This window comes from Lepus europaeus, chromosome 13, assembly GCF_033115175.1.
Source record: "Lepus europaeus isolate LE1 chromosome 13, mLepTim1.pri, whole genome shotgun sequence".
NCBI lineage: Eukaryota > Metazoa > Chordata > Mammalia > Lagomorpha > Leporidae > Lepus > Lepus europaeus.
Window position 1 is genome coordinate 87,545,327 of NC_084839.1, and position 16,905 is coordinate 87,562,231.

The 16,905-nt window shown below is 46.3% G+C and overlaps 1 protein-coding gene across 6 annotated transcripts in view; it reads left to right on the forward strand.

The window, feature by feature from the left end:
- Positions 1–9,980: 9,980 nt before the first annotated feature.
- Positions 9,981–16,905, forward strand: part of INPP4A (inositol polyphosphate-4-phosphatase type I A) — a 146,515-nt gene continuing 139,590 nt past the window's right edge. For 2 of the 6 annotated variants that reach the window (XM_062209927.1, XM_062209932.1), the window contains exon 1: positions 9,983–10,141. The gene's annotated coding sequence lies outside the window, so the exon portion shown is untranslated. Of the gene's footprint in view, positions 10,142–16,905 lie in introns of all 6 variants that reach the window. The other 4 variants (XM_062209928.1, XM_062209930.1, XM_062209933.1 and 1 more) reach the window with 4 other exon arrangements.

The window sequence follows — 16,905 nt, forward strand, 5'->3', positions numbered from 1 at the left end:
TCCCCAGTGGCTACAATGGCCAGAGCTGGGCAGATTCGAAGCTAGGAACCAGGAGCCCACACAGGGGCAGGGGCCCAAGGACTTGGGCCATCTTCCACTGCTTTCCTAGGCTATAGCATGGAGCTGGATTGGAAGTAGAGCAGCTAGGACTCGAACCGGCATCCATATGGGATTCCAGCACTGCAGGCAGTGCCTTTACCTGCTACACCACAGCACCGGCCCCTTGACATCTTAACATCTTTTTTGAGACTAAGTTTACCCAAACAATCAAAACCTAAGAGCAGCACAGGGTCTGGCATTGTGGCACAACGGGTTAAGCCATAGCATGCAATGCTGGCATTTCATATGCTCCACTTTCAGTCCAGCTCCTTGCTAATGCTCCTTCGAAAGCAATGGAGGATGGCCCAAGTCCTTGGGCCCCTGCACCCACCTGGAAGACCTGGACAGAGTTCTGGGCTCCTGGTTGCTGCCTGGCTCAGTCCCAGCAGTTACACCTATTTGTGGGGTGAGCCAGCAGATCAAAGTGCTCTCTTTCTGTCTCTCTCTCAAAGATTTATTTATTTATTTGAAAGTCAGAGTTACACAGAGAGAGAAGGAGAGGCAGAGAGAGAGAGAGAGAGAGGTCTTCCATCTGCTGGTTCACTCTCCAATTGGCCACAACAGCTGGAGCTGTGCCAATCCGGATCCAGGAGCCAGGAGCCAGGAGCCAGGAGCCAGGAGCGTCTCTGGATCTTCCAGGTGGGTACAGGGGCCCAAGGACTTGGGCCATCTTCTACTGCTTTCCCAGGCCATAGCAGAGAGCTGGATCAGAAATAGAGCAGCCGGGAGACTCAAACCGGCGCCAATATGGGTTGCTGGCACTGGAGGTGGCAGCTTTACCCACTAAGCCACAGTGCCTGCCTCTGCCTCTCTGTCTCTCTCTCTCTCTATCTCTGTCTCTCTCGCTCTCCCCCTTTCCCTCCCTCCCTCCCTCCCTCCCTCTCTCCCTCCGTCCTCTCTGCCTCTGTTACTCTGCTTTTCAAATAAACAAAAATAAAAGCTCTTTTTTGAAAAAGCACAGAATATAAGACATTACTCTAAAGAAACACAAAAGTTTTGTTTCCTTGGCCAGTGACAACACTAAGCCACTAGTAAAGAATCAAGTTATCCCTTCACCTAGGCTCTTGAGATAAACATTTTCAGTGTCCAATTCATACTAAAGCTGGAACTGGGCTGGGGTGGAGTGGGAGTGGGGACTCTACAGGCTCTGACTCTAAAGTCAAGGATGAAAGTCACCAATTAAAGCAGATTGTAAAAAAGGAGAAACTACAGTCCAAAAGATGGTTGCAAGAAAAACGGATCTTGAAATGAGACAATCAGAGCTTCTTGCAAACTTCTTGCTAACAGAGAACTCCACTGCTTTAATACAGCGGAGCAAACTCTAGTTTCGTGTCAGTGTACCTTTGATATTAACACCCAATATTTAGAAAAACCTTGTGAATATTCTTTTGGAGGAAGAACCACCTGGCTCCTGGCTTTGGATCAGTGCAGCGTCTGCCGTGGCGGCCATTTTGGGAGTGAACCAACGGAAGACCTTTCTCTCTGTCTCTCCCTCTCACTGTCTATAACTCTACCTGTCATTAAAATATATATATATTATTTTGGGAATTATAGTCAATTTAACCACACACATATATCCTTTTCAAACTATCTGTGACTTGCTCACATCTGTGACTCACAAAATCCTTCAGTCTTTGTCCCATATTTTCCTAGCCAGTCTAGAATAATCCAATCATTCTACTTTAGAACCAAAACTTTATATACAATGCCTTTATCCAACAGCCATTTTCTTTCCTTCTTCACCTACCTCACCAGGAAGACCTTCTCATGCTTATTTTTATTATAATTTCTCTCTTCCCCATCTGCTTGTTCCTTTAATTTACAGTTTGAAACAATCATTTAAAAATCTCTAGGATAAATTTTTCAATATAAGAACATATAGAATTCTGCTTTCAAGCAGTCTTGAATTTTTTGTCATTTAAAACCACTCATCTCATTTATAATCATTCTGTTTATGCTTAACAGCTGTATTTAGATTACTTAAGAAACTGAGACATTAGACAAGCATAATTATTTTAAATCATTTTCCTTTCAAAGAAAAGCACTGAAGGCTAAACCACTGTGCTTAATACACAGGACACAATGAATACCTTTGAACACAATGACCTGAGTTATTTGTTCTTAGGTCAATATTATACTTTCACAATTTTGAGTACTAGCAAAGATAACATCTAAATTAAATAGCCAACAAGGATAAGTGTAACATTTCGCAGCCAATAAACTCAAGAAAAATGTCAGTGATTTTGAATATAACTTTACCTTTTTTTCTTTTATTTATATTTAAAGATTTATTTATTTAATTGAGAGGGCAGACTGATAGAGAGGAAGAGAGAGAGAGAGAGAGAGAGAGAGAGAGAGAGAGAGAGAGAGAGAATCTTCATTCTGGTTTACTCCCAGGAGAGTGCTGATCCAAGCCAAAGCCAGGGGTCTGGAACTCCATCTGGGTCTCCCACATGGAAGGCAGGGGCCCAAGTACCATCCTTTGCTTCTCTCCCAGGTGTGTTGACAGGGAGCTGGATCAGAAGCTAAGCAACTGGGACTTGAGCGGGTGCTTCAACTCAGGATGCTGGTGTCGCAGGTGAAAGTTAACTCATTGCACCACAATGTTGCTCACCTTTTTTTCTTTTAACAAAAGTTTGTTAAATAGCAGTTTGCTCACCAAAGAGTTACTTAAGTTATGTGAACCAACAGACATTTGGCTTCATGTAATATGTCAGAAGCATTTTTCTAGGTATGTTCCATTTTCTTGGTATTGGCTTGTTTTGACATCAGAGCATAAAAACTTGAATATACAAAAATCACTTCCATTTTCTTTACTTTTCATTAGACAACTCTAACTGTAAAAGAGTGAAATAACCTAGAAATCTATTAAGTGGCCACTTCCCATTCTATCACAGAGAATTGTGGCCAAGCACTATTACATTAAAATAGCATTGTTTTTATTTTACAGATTATAACTAAAAATTATTAATTTTGCAAAGTATACTCTAGGGGATTATAAGACAAGAGCTCTGATCAACCTTTGCTATTTTCAGCCTGACCTGTCAAAGAACCAAGTCACAAAACAAGCTTGGCAAGTTAGAAAGCAATTTCTCAAGGCCATGCTCCCTCTAGCTGCAAAAAGGGAACAATCCCTTTAAACCCAATGTCCAGTCCAAGCTAAATCAAATTAACAGCAGAGATATTACCCTGGCATCATCATGTATGAGATTAATATTCACCAACGATGTGTCCCCAGATTTCAAGCTGAGTTTAAGCCTAGGTTCTTCCACTAGCAAAGTGCCTAAGACCAATGACACCTGGTCAGTAGTCAGCTATTTGGGAGTGTCCCTGAGAGAAACAAGTGCTCAGGCAGCTGTAAGACAGTTTTCAAGGGTGATTGTGGGCCAGGGGCTGGTGTGCCATGGGCGAGATGCTCACTCAGGATTGTGGCCTCCTCTGTGGCTGGCATTTTGATAAAGAACAATCACCAAAATTTATTGGAGGAGTTGCTATAGACCCCCTCCTACCCCCAAAACAGGTCCAACATACAGAAGAGCAGTCACTGACATTAGGGTGGTGGAGGAAAGGAGGTGTTTTTGTTTTGTTTTGTTCTGGGTTTGTTTTTTGTTTTTGTTTTGTTTTGTTTTGTTTTTTTTTTTTTTTTTTTTTTTGCAATGTGCAGAGCAAGGAGCCATGCAGGTATTGTCCAATTCCCAGTCTCCCCAAGGGGTTGAAGAGGAGGTCTTATGGGATGAAGTTGGGATAACAGGTGAGTGTTCAGCACATGTCCAGGTTCCTGGTTGGTGGTGCCTGTGGCCTTCCTTTGATTGGTCAGCAATACTATGTTTTTAAGAGAATTCATATGATGGCCAAGTGGGCTTTAGTCAGCCTGAGGGCTATCTGCAGAGCTAAGTTACTGGAATTCCCCAAAAAGAAGCTCAAGGCCAACCATGCAGGTGCTATCTATTGGAGAAGCAAACAAAATGATCTCATGGGTCTGGTGATTAAAACCTAGTTAAGTGGCCAGCTGTACCACTTCCTCAATTCGGTGAGTTAATTTTAGTGAATGGTTGACTTGCCATCAAAAGGCAGGGAAGGACACTTTAACCTAAGGGAGGGAGAGAAGATGAAGTCCCCAGCAAGGGCATTGTAGCTGTCTCACACCCACTGTGTGTTTTTGATGTGAACTCATTTGTGAGCTGTCCTTGGGTTTGCTAATTCTTTCTTCTGTCACGCCAGTCCTGCTCTTGCACCCTTCTGACAGATTTTTCATTTCAGTTATTATACTTTTCAGTTAAAGAGTTTTTTTTAATGTAATTCCAATATCTATCTATACTCTGTTTTTGGTGACATATTGTCCTCATACTTTCCTTTAACTTTTGAAACATGGTGTCCAATAGAACCTATTTATAATAGTGAACTTGAAGTTTTTGTATAGTAAGTCCAACATTTGTATTTCTCAGAGTCAATCCTTTGACTCATTTAACTTGTGTCTTCTTTTTTTTTTTTTTAAGATTTATTTATTTATTTGAAAGTCAGAGTTACACAGAGAGAAGAGACAGAGAGAGAGGTCTTCCATCCACTGGTTCACTCCCTGGTTGACTGCAATGGCTGGAGCTATGCTGATCTGAAGCCAGGAGCCAGAAAATTCTTCTGGGTCTCCCACGCGGGTGTAGGGGCCCAAGGACTTGAGCCATCTTCTACTGCTTTCCCGGGCCATAGCAGAGAGCTGGATGTGAAGTGCAGCATCTGGGTCTCGAACTGGCACCCATATGGGATGCTGGCACTGCAGGTGGTGGCTTTACCTGCTACACCACAGTGTCGTCCCTGTTAACTTGTGTCTTGTTTCTGTATGTATCTTGCATTTGGGGGGCATTTTTAGGATTTTATTTATTTGAGAGGCAGAGGGACAGGGAGAGAAGGAGAGAGACAGGGAGAGAAAGAGAGAACATTGCCATCAGTTGGTTCATTCTCAAATGCCTACAATGGCCAGGCCGGGCCAGGCTGAAGCCAGGAGCTTGGAAGTGCAATCCAGGTGTCCCACATGGGTGGTAGGAACCGAGTTATTTGGGCCATGACTGCCGCCTCCCAGGGTCTGCATTAGCAGAAAGTTGGAGTTGGGTGCCAGAGCTGGGAATCAAACCCAAGTACTCTGAAATGGGACACAGGCATCTCAATGGGCATCTTAACCATTAGGCTAAATACTCCCTTGTTGTACATTTCAGATAATTTAGTGTGGCGACTCTGGAAATCATGTATCCTTCTTCCCCTGGGGTTTGTTGTCGTTACTATTTATGGTTGTTGCTGTTTGTGTGTTTAGTGACTCTGTGGGACTAATTCTGTAAAGTCCATATTCTTTGTCATCTGTAGCCACTGATAGTCACTGTAGCCGTGTATAGTCTTTGCTCAGTTAGCCTAATGGTTCTCTAATGATGAGGCAAAGATTTCCTCAAATGCTAGAATCAGATTTCCTCTTCCAGTGTCTACGGTGGTCTCTGGGAATGTTGAGGCACGCCCCAGCAGGCAGTTCACAACTCTGCCTTAGCCTTCATTTTCTTTCTTTCTTTTTTCTTTTTTCTGACAGGCAGAATTAGACAGTGAGAGAGAGAGAGACAGAGAGAAAGGTCTTCCTTCCGCTGGTTCACCCTCCAATGGCCGCTACAGCCAGTGCAGTGCGCCGATCTGAAGCCAGGAGCCAGGTGCTTCTCCTGGTCTCCCATGTGGGTGCAGGGCCCAAGCCATCCTCCACTGCACTCCTGGGCCACAGCAGAGAGCTGGCCTGGAAGAGGAGCAACCGGGACAGAATCCGGCGCCCCAACTGGGACTAGAACCCCGTGTGCCGGTGCCGCAGGCGGAGGATTAGCCTAGTGAGCCACGGCGCCGGCCATGAGTGTCCTTTTAGATTCCCAGAGACGAGTCAGATCTTTCCAAAGTCCCCCAAGGACAGCCCATTCCTCATCCTCATCTCCCCCTCCTTTTTTTGATCAGCCTCCTACCTATAAGCTCCCACTGGTCTCATCACCTCAGACAGCCTCAATGTCGATCAATAGGTGTTGATTGGTTTTAACAAATGCCCTGCTGATAGAGCCAGATGGAAAGCTCTTAGAATGGAGCTTTTCCAGGAAGCTGCCAGCCAAATGAAATAGTGCCGCCTCTCTGGGGATAGGGCTTTTTGAGATGCATCCAGTCCTTACTGTACCCCCCCCCCCACCTCCCCCCAGTGTCAGCTGTGGTGCTGTTTTTCACTATTACAGGTGCAGGGCTGTTGGTTCCAAGGCCATGTATGTTAGGTTCTTGGGGTTTTATACCTCCAGGAAAGTGAAGAGGCCACTGGTGGAGGCAGGAGAGTTTTACCACAAGAAGAATATCAGGAAAGGAGGGGCGGGGGAGCAGCACACCACACTGGGTGACAGCAGTTGTCTTTTTATACCCCTGGCCTGGGAAAGGCTCATGTGTACGTGCAAAGACCCACGTCTACAGCGATAAGATGGGCCTGACTGGGCAGGAGCCTCCGTTATCAAAGTTACCAATTTATGACTTATGCCCTTATCAACCTGGGATGTCCCAGACAGGCAGGGGCGGTGAAAGTCTTAGGCCATGAAGTGCCACTATGCCATCCTCAGGGTCACTCCCCATTGGGGGAGTTAACTATTTCTGCTCCAGAGACCTAGTGAGTCCTACCATACAAGAGGTGGCTTCCAAAAGCTCACAGAAAAATGGAATGGAAAAGAAAAAAAAATGTACACATTCCACAAAAATTTTGAAGCCTCCTTATATTCTTTAATGGAAGCCATATATTCATGTCATGTTTAATGGGCTTAAGAAAAATTTTTATACTGGGTGATTCCAGTCCTAAAGATTACACTGCCTGGGGGCCAGCACTATGTCCTGGTGGGTAAAGCCGCCGCCTGCAGTGCCAGCATCCTATATGGGCACCAGTTCAAGTCCCGGCTGCTCCTCTTCTGATCCAGCTCTCTGCTGTGGCCTGGGAAAGCAGTGGAAGATGGCCCAAGTCCTTGGGTCCCTGCACCTGTGTGGGAGACCTGGAGGAAGCTCCTGGCTCCTGGCTTCAGATGGGCACAGCTCCAACTATTGTAGTCAACTGGGGAGTGAACCAGCTGATGGAAAACCTCTCTCTCTCTCTCTCTCTCTCTCTCTCTCTGAGTGTGTGTGTGTGTAACTCTGACTTTCAAATAAATAAATCAATCTTTTTTTAAAAAAAGATTACACTGCTTGGCTCTTATTGTACGTCAATTATCTAAACCAGTTTACTTATCGTCTATGGATTTTAAGTAAGGATGTTCATCAGTCTCTCCTGGAGGGCCTATTAAAAGACCGTTTGGCTCCACTTCCAGAGTTTCTGATTCAGCAGGTCTGCAGAGAAGTCAGGGGACTCGCATTTCTAGCAAGTTCTAAGAGGATGCTGATGACACTGTTGGGGGACCCCGTGCTGAGAGGTTCTGAGGGACTGAGGGGCTTCACCACCCACACATCTCCAGGGCACTTCCTCCGAGGTGTTCTGACGCTTAGCGATTGCACAGGACAGTGAACAGTGGATTTGCTTCCCTTTTCCTTTGACCATTTTCTTTCTACCGTGGTTGTGGGGCTCCATTGTTTACGGCCCTGGAAAACAAGATTGGTCATTTCAGATTATCTAGAATTACACGGCAGCCACGTGATAAATGTTACCCAAAGCCTGATCCGAATTCATTGTCTGTTAGTGTGCCAAATGAATTAAAGTTGAAATTAGACTGATGTCTATTTTTAAATGTTTGTGAATTTAAATGTTGCTTTTTTTCCAAAGTTATTGATTTAAAATGTCTCTCAGCTTTTTTATAAATAGCATGGCCATAGAATGTATCATCTAAACTGAAACACTTTTGATAGTGAAAGGAAGCCCTATTAATAATTTTACTGGAAGAAAAGACATAAAAGGGGGCTTTTCTGGGCAAACCAGGTATATTGGTCACACTAATTTTAGAAAAGAAAATATAAAAATATTTTTGCACTTTTACAGGTTTGACTTTGTACTGTGGTCAAGTTTCTGTCAATATTTTCTTCCATTTACCTGAAGAACTAATAAAAGGTATTTTGTTAATAAGCAATAAAGAAAAGAAACAAGAAAGGGATAGAAATTACAAATTATTTTTTAAAAGATTTCTTTATTTTAACATCAGAGTTACAGAGAGAGAGAGATTTACTTATTTATTTGAAAGTAACAGAGAAAGAGAGAGAAATTTTCCATGTGGTAGTTCATTCCCCAAATGGCTGGAAAGGCCAGGGCCAGACCAAGCAGAAGCCAGGAGCCAGGAACTTCATCAGGGTCTCCCATGTGGGTGCAGGGGCCCGAGCACTTGGACTGTCTTCTGCTGCTTTTCCCGGCCCATTAACAAGGACCTGCATCAGAAGTGGAGCAGCTGGGACACAAACCGGTACCCATACAGGACGCTGGCATCACAGGCAGTGACTTTACCAGCTGTGCCAAAACAGCTACTCCCCAAAAGTAATTTTTTCTTTTTGAAATTTATGTTATTTTTTTTTTTCGAAAGGCAGAGTTAGAGAGAGAGAGAGAGAGAGAGAGGAAAATCTTCCATCAGTTGACTCACTCTCCAAAAGGCCACAACAGCTAGGGATGGGCCACGCCAAAACCAGGGGCCAGGAGCTTCCTCCAGGTTTCCCACATGGGTTCAGGGACCCAAGCTCTTGGGCCATCTTCTGCTGCTTTCCCAGGTGCACTAGTAGGGAGCTAGATAGGAAGTGGAGCAGCTAGGACTCAAACTGGTGCCCACATGGGATGCCTGGGTAGCAGCTGGTGGCTTTTACCTGCTGCATTACAACACCAGCCCCCACCCCCCCCAACTAGTTTTATAAATGTTTATTTTATTCCAGACTATTGTCTGCATTTGGTGTTTGCTGACATGGGAAGATCATGCCTAATTCTAAATGAGTTCAGAGAATTCTTGTGTTCTAACAGATTATATATCTTCTCTTTAAAGCAAATTATACATGCGTGCTTGTTTTTATATCTGAGAGATGCAAACTCTGACCTAGAGGTAGTATTTTCGGTTTATTAAATGGTGTTCATTTAAGAATCTTTAAGGAGAAAGATTTTTTTTTTCTTGATGAGACATAATGAAGTTTCAAAGATAAGGTAATGTTCAGTCCAGTGTTACTCTTTCTCAAGCAGAAATATTGAGGTTTAAAGTCATAATACAGCCGGCTGGGATTAAAGTCCTGGCTGTTTTCAACTCCAGCTTACCCCTAACGTACACCCTGGGAAGGCTGGTGATGGCTCAAGTGGTTGGATCCCCGCCACCCATATGGGAGACCCAGAGTCCCAAGAATTTGGGGGAATTTGTGTCCTGTCTCCCAATAATTTGTCTCCTGCCTTTCAAATAAAATTAATTAAAATTAACGTCACGTCTTCCAAAACTTCTAGCTACTCTTCCCCCCCTCCCCATACAAAATACGGGACTTGAAGGGAGACGTGTCAGGTGTTCGTTGGAAATCTGCACACGCACGTTCGTGAGCGCGTCAGAGCAGTCTTCAAGGACAGACACGCAGCGCACCCAGTCGTCAGCAGCGCCTCTCGCCCTTGTGCAAATCTGCGCGCTGACAGCCCCGTGACTGTGACTCCCTCGCTGGTTTCCGGTTCCCAAAGACCCCCTCAGGGCGTGAGTACCACTGCACCTGGGGAGGCGCGCGCACTCCCGAGGTCCGCGCGGGCCGCTGGCTCACGACTCCGCCGAGCGCCTCTGACACCTGCCTCGGCGGCCGGGGAGGCGGAGCCAGCCGGGGCGGGGCGCGCATGCGCGGCGAGGGGGCGGGGCCAGGGCGGGGCGGCGCGCGGCGTCCGGAGCGGCGGCAGCCGGGGTTCGGGTGGCCAGCGGGCGACAGGTTCGCGGCCGGGGCTTGCGCTACGGGCCGGGGCAGGAGGACGAGCACGTGAGGCAGACTCCGCAGCTGGCGACCGGACCATCGAGCCGCGGCGCTGCTGCTGGTGCGGCCGCGGGGCTCGGGCGCGCGGCCCGGTGGGGACCGAGGACGGCGGGCGCCCCAGGTAGGTGGGCCGGGGGAGCCGGGAGACGCGGCGGCTGAGGGGGCCGGGGGCGCGCGCGGGGGCGGGGGCCGCGTCCCGACGCCTCGCCTGGGCCGCGCGGGGACGGCGCCCGCGGTTGTCATGGAAATCGCCCAGCCCAGCGGCTCCCCGGCCGTGGCGTCTTCGCAGAACCATCCGAGTCCGGCCGACCCCGCGCCCGCGCCCGCGCCCGAACCCTGCCCTGCGGCGTCTCCCGGGCCGGGGCTGGGGACTCCCGACGTTCCAGGCAGGCCTGGCCTCGGTGTTTTGGAGTAAACACAGCCTGGTAAAAAAATAAATAAATAAATAAACACGCACCCAGGTGTTGGAAATCGGGTCTACATCCTGGCAGCTCTTCATGCCTGTTCCCTGGCCGGAGACGTTGGCGGGGCTCCGTGGCCCTCTCTCCAGCCCTGGACGCTCCGGGTGTCGGAGGTACCTGTCTTTGTGGGCGCAGGGAGGGAGCGCCGATGGCCTCTTGCTGGCCTGCTCTCTGCCATTACATAAGGATGCGCTGCTCCTGCCCATGGTTCATCCATCCTGACAGATGATGAAAATACTCCCCTGGCGAGGAGGAAGGGACGGGCGGTGGAGAAGCCCGTGTTCGGGTCTGTTGCTTTGCTGGTCCCGGTGTTTTGTGTCTGGTGGCTGCCGTAGAATTTGATTTGTCACCTGTCCATTATAATGGGATAGGGGGTGGGGTGGCGGTGTGGATGTTGACGTGAAATTCTGCCTCCTCCGTCCCCGTGTTCACAGTGAGTTGTGTGGACTTGCTAACCTTAGGTGTCCGGGTTCTCAGCTCCAAAAGGCGAGAACAGAACCTTCTTGGCTGAGTTTGTTTTTGGAATCTACATGCTCTTGGCCTTGGGTAGTACACACACAATAGCTATAGGTTGTCCTAGACTTAAGCTTGATTTGTCTTCGGTTGCGAACAGGCTGTCTGCAACAGGAATTTTGTGTTCGGCTGTGGGCTGGGGCCTGTGTCTGGGGAATGCTTTGCTGAAGTGTTTCTTCCTCGGAGATTCACTGGTTTCTTTGAAGGAAGGTGAGTGATGCTGCCCCTGTGAGAAGGCCAGCCTGGTTGTCCTGTTGGAGGGGTCTTGTCAGGAGACCATGGCCCAGGGCGGCGTTGCTCTTGAATGGAGCCTCCAAGGCCTGCTTTCCAGCCGAGTCTTGTAAACACGCCTCTGTAGCAACAAGCTGAAGATCCTGGGAGGGTTTGGCTGGAAGAAGGGGCTTCAAGGGATCCAGGCTGGGCAGATTCAAAGAGAAAGAACTGGATTTCTACTGGGCTCGCTGCTAGAATTAGTCATACTGACCTAGCTACTTTACCTGTGGCACTTTTGTTTGGTTGTATTCCATCTCAGAGTGTTTGTCCCCATAGGTCCTGTCTCCCAAGTAAACATGGTACCAAGGGTAAGCCTTATAGTTTATCCCGTTGTTCTGGAAACTGGATATGGGGTATTGCTATTAAACTAAATAGTAGTGTTTTTTTAAATCACATTCAGGGCAGGAGGAAATCAAATAATATACATGAGAGCTTGTTGGTCATTGGCAGTGCACTGGAAGGATGGCATGTGTTTCTCAGAGACCCCTTGGGTCTGCAAGTCTGTTAGCCAGCTGCCTACCTGGGAGCATTCTCTTGAGCATCTCCATGGATGCACCCTGGGAACAGACCCAGAAGGGCGCTGTGGGACCAGCTGATTCCCTACTCCCACCCCATGGCCTCGTTTCTGAAGAATTCAATGAGGATAAGGTAGACTGGAAAGAGAGAGAGAGAGAGAGAGACTGACTTACTGTTCATCAACAGTTTTATCCTGATTTTTTAATGAAAAAATCCCTTTTAAGCCTTCGTATTCCAGATGTTCCCTTAGTATCATCAGCTATTCATGGTGTCAGGAAAATTTGACTTTCACTGAAGAAAAAAAATCGCACAAATCTGTAGTGAGGCTGGCTTGATTATGTGGCTGCTGCTTTGTAGAACTTGATTAATGAGCTGGTCTGGAGAGAGAGCCTTCAAAACAGCTTTTTCCCCTGCTCTGTGTGGTCCTAGAACAGAAGCCCTGTGAGAAGAGCTTATTCTGGGGAGACCAATAGTAACAAAACAAGTGGGCTTGCTTTGTTGTGTCTCTGTGTGCTTATAAGGAAAATACCATCTTGAACCTAATCCCCAGGAATTTACCTGTATTTCTATGCATATGCACACTCTGTTTTTTTCTTTTTGTATTTTGATATGATTTCAGACTCACAAAAGACTTGCAAGAGTAAGCCAAAGAATTCTCAGATAGCCTTTACCTGGACTCTCCAAGTCTTGACATATTGCTGCCTTTGCTTTGATTCCTTTCTCATTCATGTGTGATTTTTTTCTGAACTATTTAGTAGTTGCAGGCTTGATGCCTTGTCTCCAAATTCTTCACTTTGTATTTTCTAAAAACATTCTGTTTTGGGCCGACAACGGGGCTCACTTGGTTAATCCTCTGCCTGCGGCACCAGCATCCCATATGGGTGCCGGGTTCTAGTCCCGGCTGCTCCTTTTCCAGTCCAGCTCTCTGCTGTGGCCCAGGAAGGCAGTGGAGGATGGCCCAAGTTCTTGGGCCCCTGTACCCACATGGGAGACCAGGAGAAGCACCTGGCTCCTGGCTTTGGATTGGTGCAGCTCCGGCAGTAGCGGCCATTTGGGGAGTGAACCAACGGAGGGAAGACCTTTCTCTGTCTGTCTCTCACACTGTCTATAACTCTACCTGTCAAATAAATAAATAAAAGAAAGTAAAAACATTGTTTCATTATGGCAGTACAGTTATTAAAAACCAAGAGATTAATGTTGATACAGCACCTTCATGTAATGTACAGGTCTTATTCAAATCTTGCCAATTGCCTTATTAATGACCTTTATAGCAAAAGAAAATCCTATTGCATTAGATTGTTCTGCCTCTGTGGTCTTCTTTAATCTGAAACAGTTCCCAGGTTCTTTTTTGTATCTCATGGTATTGACATATTTGAAGACTAGTGGCTTTGTATTTTTAGATAATGTCTCTCAGTTTGGGCTTCCTGTGATTCCTCATGATTGGATTCAGGTTGTGCCCTTCTGGCCGGAGCTGCAGGGTTGCTGCTGCAGTTTCATCCGCGTGCTCCATCAGGAGTCACCTGCGGTACACTGGCCCAGCTGACTTTGATGACTTGATTAAGATGGTATGGGCCTCATTGACAAGTTGCCTTTTCTGCCTTGTAGTCAATATGTATCTCATAGGAAGATGTTTGAGACAGTGTAAATACACTGTTACTCTTTGTATTTTCACCCACTGGTTTTAGCATCAGTTGCTGCTTCTTGCCTGATTCAATTATGATAGTGGACAGATGGTGATTTTCTAATTCCACATTTCCTTTTACGTGGAGTGGCTGGAGTTTTGTTGAAAGAAATAGGTTTTTTTCTCCCTCATTAATTTTTAAATTTTATTCAAAAGATTTTGTCTGTAACTCCTGTTACTCTTTTTTTTTAAACTCTAGTTATCCCAGATTTGGCCACTGGGAGCCCCTTCGAGTGGCTCTTACATCCTTTTGACATATCCATATCATTCTGTGAGCACTTCATTTTTCCCCAGCACAAAAATCTTCAAGACTCAGCTTGTACTTCCCTGGCCCTGGTTCTTTTAGGGAGTGGTGTTAGAAACCAAGCTGTAGGTCCTAGTGTGCTCATTGCTACTGAGAGGTCCCTAGTTATAGACCTTATCAGTGGACAGCTACTCTTACTGTAAACACAAATGTAATCGTGTTACACAGCATTTGCTGTGATTTGCTTTTTTTCATTTTTTTTTTTTTTAAGAATGTATTTGAAAGGTATACAGAGATCTCATTTCTATTGTTTACCCAGGAAATGCTGGCCAACCTGAAGCTGGAAGCCTGGAACACAATTCTGGTTTCCCACGTGGGTGGCAGGGATCTCAGTACTAGGGCAATCACTGCTGTCACCCAGGTGCACATTAGCAGGGAGCTGGGATCAGAAGATACTGCTTGGGATGCCTGCATCCCATGTTGGGATGGCAATGGAGGGGTCCCAAGAGGCATCTTCTTATTCTTATTTTTTTAAAGATCTATCTATTTATTTGAAAATCAAAGTTACAGAGAAGGAGGGAGAGACAGAGAGATCTTCCATCTGCTGGTTCATTCCCCGGTTGGCTGCAACAGCCAATGCTGGGCCAGGCTGAAGCTAGGAGCCTTCATTTGGGTCTTCCACATGAGTGGAAGGGGCCCAAACACTTGGCCCATTCTCTGCTGCTTTTCCCAGGCCATCAGCACAGAGCTGGATTAGAAGTCTAGCAGCTGGGACATGAACTGGTGCCCATATGGAATGCCAGTGCTGTAGACAGTAGCTTTACACACTATGCCACAATGCTGACCCCCCCTCCCCACAAGTAGCATCTTAATTGCTGCACCAAATAGTTTTCCCTGCTTTGTAATTTAATGCTGTGACTAGGAGAGCTGTTTGTGCTGACATGGCAAGTTTGCCTTGTGTTATTAATTCCAGAGTATGAATGTACCATAATTTATTGAACCATTCCTTACTGATGGAAATTAACATTGTGTCTCTTTGTCCTAAACATAGTGAGAGATCTGTGCACTCCATCACTGTTAGTACAGATCTTGCAGTCTTCTAGATGCCCACAAGTAACATTTCTGGACCAAAGAGTCACTTTGAATTGATAGTTTTGCCAAATAGCTCTCAGGAGGCCTTGTCAGTTTGTACTCCATAAATGTGTAAAATGCATGTTTCCCTTCAATTTAGCCGACATTGAAGAGAATGAATCTTGTTCATTTTGCCAGCCAAATGGGCAAAGAAGGCATTGTTTTAATTTCATTTCCAAAATTGCCAAAAAATACTGAAGACTCTTTCTTTCTCTTTCTTTCGTTCTTTCGTTTGTTCTTTCTTTCTCTCTTTCTTTCTCTCTTTCTCTTCTTCTCCTTCTTTCTTTGAAGACCCTTTCTTGCCAGTGTATGTTTTAGTTTCCGTGAACTACCTGTTCATATCCTTTGCCAATGTTTTCTTATTAGGTTGTTTTCTGTAGTGTTGTGGAAGTTATTGTAACTTTGGACTTTATTCTTGCTCGCCTTAGAAAGCTCCTTTAAGTATGATGCATTTTTGTGCTAAAGGAGAAGGAACCCGTTCTCTTCTGGGTACCTCCTGCATGCCCAGCCTGACCAGGTCCCCCCAGACATCCTCTGAGGTCCTCTCAGGAGAGTGTTGTGGTGTTGAATGAAGCTGAACCGAGATTCAAACTAAAGTTTGTCTGGGTCTAGTGCCACTTCCATTAAATCATGTAGCTTTCTTCACAGGAATTTAAAAATAAGTGTTTCCCTTTATGTGTCAGTATAGGGATGAAAATTAATTCCCTGGACTCCCTAGGAGCAATGATTTCTAGTCTCAGTATTTGGCTTGATAAATCCGGAACTTCTTTTACTCATTCTGGTTTGCTGAGCACGCCAATCTTTCAAAGTATTGGGGAACTTCTGGGAGTCTCCGACTAGCTGGGTGACTTTGAGCAAGTAGCCTAATCTTTGCCTGCTTTCTCAAGTGGAAAACTGGGCTGATGGTGGCAGCAGCCGCAGGGGCTTATTGGGGATTAAATGAGTTATCACACATCAAATGCTTGGAGTGGCGCCTGGTAATAATGAGGACATGAGCTGTTAGGATGAGTTCATGTCTAGAGCATGTGTGGTCGGCACGCAGCTTGGAATTATATCAGCCTTTTCTTCAGGGGCTTAATCCCTCAAGTGTCTCTTTCCTCATAACCTGCTTGGGATTGGGAAGCTGGGGCCCTGGATGCTGTGAGCATATCTTCTCTCTCTGGTTTCTGCATATACCATACACCTTCCTCCTGCTGCTTTTTTTTTTCTTCTTTTTTCTGTGCACCAGCAGTCCAGCTGGCCCCTGGTGTTTGCCTGCAACCTTGGGCAGGTGCAAGATGAAAAGCTTTTTAATGGATAGTTTGTTTCAGTGAGATTTGCCTGGTGAGGGCCTTGGAGACAGGTAAATTTTTATGGTTAGAGCTGTAGGAGGCTCATGCTGTGATGATAAAGATGAGGTGTCAATTTTCTGGAATAGACAGGGGTGTCCTCCCTCTTCCAGGGGCAGCACTGGAGACTCTGGGGAAGGAAAGCATTTACCCCATCCCACCTCCCCTTCTTGGGACCCTTGCAGAGGCTGAACCAATACCTCCCAATTCTCCTGACCTCAGGTTCCTGGCGTCCTTGTTGTACCTTTAAAAAAAATGTTTATTTTCATCTCTTGAAAGGTAGAGTGACAGAGAAGGAGAGAGAGAGATCTTCCATCTAGTGGTTCATTCCCCACATGCCTGCAACAGGCAGGACTGGGCCAGCCAAAGCCAGAAGCCAGGAACTGCTCTGGGTCTCCCATAAGGGTGGTAGGGTCCCAAGCACTTGAGCTGTCATCTACTGTCTCCTAGGGTGTGCATTAGCAGGAAGCTGGGCCAGTAAGTGGAGTAGCTGGGACTCAAACCAGCATTCCTATAGTGCTGGCTACTCCAACCTGGGTGTGCCAAGCAATGGCTTACCTCACCTATTGCACCTTCTAAGGTGGGATTCTAAGGTCTCCTAACAATGCCCTGTGCCTTCTTGCTCACCTCTCTCTGTAGCCCCCATGCATCGGCTGCTGTTATGGAAACTAAATTATCAGATTAATTCACCCTAAGATATGGAGTGCCTTTCTTTCCCTCTTCTGTGTTGCGTGCATT